Source organism: Orycteropus afer, unplaced genomic scaffold (genome assembly GCF_000298275.1).
Source record: "Orycteropus afer afer isolate SDZICR_OR568_19922 unplaced genomic scaffold, OryAfe1.0 scaffold00028, whole genome shotgun sequence".
Classification (NCBI taxonomy): domain Eukaryota; kingdom Metazoa; phylum Chordata; class Mammalia; order Tubulidentata; family Orycteropodidae; genus Orycteropus; species Orycteropus afer.
The window spans coordinates 475,821-480,000 of NW_006921615.1; positions in this window are offsets into that span (position 1 = coordinate 475,821).

A 4,180-nucleotide genomic window follows, 5' to 3' on the forward strand; every position below is an offset into this window, starting at 1 on the left:
GTTTCTGCTGAGTAATCAGAGCTCAGCCTAACTGTTTGATTATTATAAGTAATATTTCTTTTGTCCCAGGCAGCTCTCAAAATTTTTTCTTTGTTTTTGGTTTTGGAGAGCTTGATTATAATATCCCTCTGTGTTTTTCTCTTGGGATCTATCTTGTGTGGGGTTCTATGAGCTTCTTGGACAAATATCTTTTCTTCCTTCATGATATGGGGGTAGTTTTCTGTTAGCAGGTTTTCCACAATTTTCTTGGTGGTCTTTTTCGCCTCCTCTTGTTCTGGAATTCCAATGACTCTTTTTTTTTTTTTTTCTCATGTCATTGCATATAATTCTTAGGTTCACTTCATTTCTCTTATATCTTTGTTCTGATTTTTCTTCGTACAGGCTAGTGTGTAGGGATTTGTCTTCTAGTTGGGATGTGCGTTCTTCAGCCATTTCTAACCTACTCTTTTGTGCTTCTACTGTGTTGTGTAATTCTGTCATTTTGGTACTCTTCTTCTGCATTTCTTACTGCTGTTTTTGTATGAGTTCTGATTGCGTATTAATCTTATTATTTTGTTCCTGAATGATTCTTCTGCGTTCCTCCAGGGAATTGTCTGTGTTCCCCTTGTTTCTGTTTGGGGTTTCCTTAGGCTCTTTATAGCTCTATAAACATATCTTCTAAATTCCTTCTCAGATAATTCTATTGCCCCCTCTTCCTCCATATATAATGAGGCCTTCATTTGTGGTTTTGCTTCTAATGCCTTGTTCTGTTTTTTTTTTGTTTGTTTGTTTGTTTGTTTTTTTGTTTGATTTGAAGTTGCCTGTTGTTTCCTAGATATTTTGCAGTTGTCTTTAATTTTTGGTTACATATTGACTTATTTTGTCTTGGTTTTATGGTTTAATATTTTGAAGAGGTGAAGCTGGTGTATTTTATTTTATTTTATTTAGTTCAGTTATTCTGGGTTGCTCTGCAGATTTCTTTGTGATTGTGGAATCACTGTGTGGAATGTGGATATGGGTTTCTGTTTGTCATAAAGAGGGTTTAGAGTTCAAGCCGGGAGTTTTATGTTGGCTGAATGTGGTTTCTTCTATTGGATGAGTGAAGTTATTGCTGGAGAAGGTGGGAGAGCAAAAAGGAAACTTGCTGTTGCTAGGGGCAGTTTCTAGGGCTTTGAACAGTCTGCTACCAATGATGTCGTACTGCTATTTACAGACCTGCAGCTCAATTTCAGCAAAGACTCCAGTTGTTAGAGGGTCTCCACTTTCCCCCAGGCTCAGACACATGGAAAAACCCCACTCCTGAGGCCCCTAAGTGCCAAAAAGTCAACCCAAGGCAACTTCCCAGCTCTGTGATCTTGTGCAGGGGTTTCTCTCTCCAGCCTAGCCCGCTCACAGCACCAGCCCAACTTTCCCAGACTGCAATCAGTTCAGGAGTTCCTCTATGAGTCTGCCCAGCTGTGGCACCAAAGATACACTTGGTTTCAGCTGCCCTGGAGTCAGGAGAGTGCCTGCTAGTAATCTGTGGTCCCAATATTAGTGATAAAGTTAAGCACAGACCTGTCAGTGCCACTAAGCTGACCAAAGCCTATTCAGTGACCCGCTGAGGGGGGAGTCAGCCCACTCTCCTGGAGCACCAATGGACTCTCTGCTTGGGTTTCAGTGGTGCTGAACATGCCCATTTGCACCTAGCTGACCCAAGTTACTGATAAAATCAGGTTCTGAATATAGATCCTTGGGGTGATCGCTGGTATGCTGGTGTGGTTGCTGGTATACTGGTGTGGTCACTGGTATGCTGGTATGGTGTGTCTTCTGTCTTGACCCAGGGAGGTCTTGGATGGCTGTTCTTGCCTGCCAGTCACTCCCTTAGGTAAGTCTCTAATGACCTTTCTCGGCTGCCTGTCCGTGGTCCACAGGATAGATCTTCTTTTGTTTTTTCCCCTGTACCTTCCTTCTAATTCTACTCCTCTGAGTTTGGTGCACTCTGACTCAGTGAGCTGTTCAGAGCACCAAAATCCCTAATTCAAACTGCTGTACCTAGTATTTCAAGCACTAAGATGCTGAGGGAAAGAACGTGGTGATTACTGATGAGACTCCATTTTGAATCTCCAACTGATTTTTGGATATTGATCTTGTATCCTGCCACAATGCTAAATCTCTCAATTAGTTCCAGTAAATATTTTAGTGAGTCTCTTGGGTTTTCTAGGTATAGGATCATATCATCAGCAAATAGGGATAGTTTGACTTCTTTCTCACTAATTTGGATGCCTTTGATTTTTCTTTATTGTCTTATTGCCTGGCTAGGACTTCCAATGCAATGTTGAATAGAAATGGTGAGAGAGGGCATCCTTGTCTGGTTCCTGTTCACAAGGGGAATGGTTTCAGTCTCTCTCCTTTGAGAATAATTTTGGCTGTTGGTTTTGCATAGATGCCCTTTATTATGTTGAGGAAAGTCCCTTTTAGTCCTATTTTGCTGAGAGTTTTGATCAGGAATGGGTTTTGGATTCTATCAAATGCCTTTTCTGCATCAATTGATATGATCATGTGGTTCTTTTTCTTTGTTTTATTTATGTGGTGGATGACATTGATTATTTTTCTAATGTTGAACCATCCTTGCATACCTGATATGAACCCCACTTGGTCATAATGAATGATTTTCTTGATATGTTGTTGGAGTCTATTGGCTAGGATTTTGTTGAAGATTTTTGCATCTATACTCATGAGGGATATTGGTCTGTAGTTTTCCTTTTGAGTGATGTCTTTGCCTGGTTTTGGTATCAAGGTTACGCTTGCTTCATAAAATGAATTAGGGAGGACTTCTTTCTTTTGTATGTTTTGGAATAGTTTGAGTAGGATTGGTGTCAGTTCTTCTCTGAATGTTTTGTAGAATTCTCCAGTGAAACCGTCTGTGCCAGGACTTTTTTTTTTTTTTTTTTTTTGGTAATTTTCTGATGACCAGTTCAATTTCTTCTTTTGTTTTGGAGCTGTTCAACTTTTCCACATCACTCTTTGTTAGTTTAAGTAAGTGGTGTGTTTCTAGAAGTCTGTCCATTTCTTCTAGATTTTCAAATTTGTTGGAGTACAGTTCTTCATAGTATCCTGTTATTATCCTTTTGATTTCAGTTGGGTCTGTTGTGATGTCACCCATTTTGTTTCTTATTGATGTTATTTGTATTCTCTCCCTCTTTTCCTTTGTTAAATTTCCTAGTGGTTTATTAATTTTATTGATCTTTTCAGAAAACCAACTTCTAGTCTTGTTGATTTTTTCTATTGTCTTTCTATTTTCTGTTTCATTGATTTCTGCTTGAATCTTGATTATTTCTTTTCTTCTGGTGATTGTAGGCTTTTCTTGCTGTTCTTTTCCTAACTGTTGGATGTTGGTTTAAAGTGTTGATTTTGGCTCTTGCTTCTTTTTTGATGTGTGCATCTATTGGTATAAATTGGCCTCTGATCACTGCTTTTGCTGTGTTCCAATGATTTTAGTATGCTTTGTTTTCATTCTTGTTTGACTCAAGGAATTTTTGAATGTCACTTTTTATTTCTTCTTTTAGAAGACTTTCTTAAGGAGGGTGTTGTTTAGTTTCCATGTGTTTGCTCTTTCCCCTTGATCTTCCTATTGCTGATTTCTAATTTAATATCACTGTGATCTGAGAAAATGCTTTGCAGTATTTCAATGTTTTTAAATTTATTAAGGCTTGCTTTATGGCCTTGGGAGCTCTGGTAGCATAGTGCCTAAGGCATTTGACTGTTCACCAGAAGGCTGGTGGTGTAAACCCACCAACCACTCCTCACTAGGAAGATTGGACAATCTACTTTGGTAGTGATACTGTCTCAGAAACCCAAGGAAGTGTCTCTATGAGTCGGATCCAACCTGACAGCAGTGAGTTTGGTTTGGATTGGTTTATGGCCTAACATATGGTCTATCATGGAAAATGTTCCATGTGCAGTGAAAAAGAATGTATATTGTGCTGTTGTTGGGTGAAATGCTATGTAGATGTCTATAAGGTCAAGTTGGTGGATTGTATTGTTCAGCTCTTCTGCATTTTTGTTGAGCTTCTTTCCAGTTGTTCTATCTTTCATTGAAAGTGGTGTATTAAAGTCTCCTACTCACCTGAAGGCTGGCGGTTCAAACTCACCAGCCACTCCTCGGAAGGAAGGTTGGGCAATCCTACTTCTGTAGTGATACTGCCTCGGAAACCCAAGG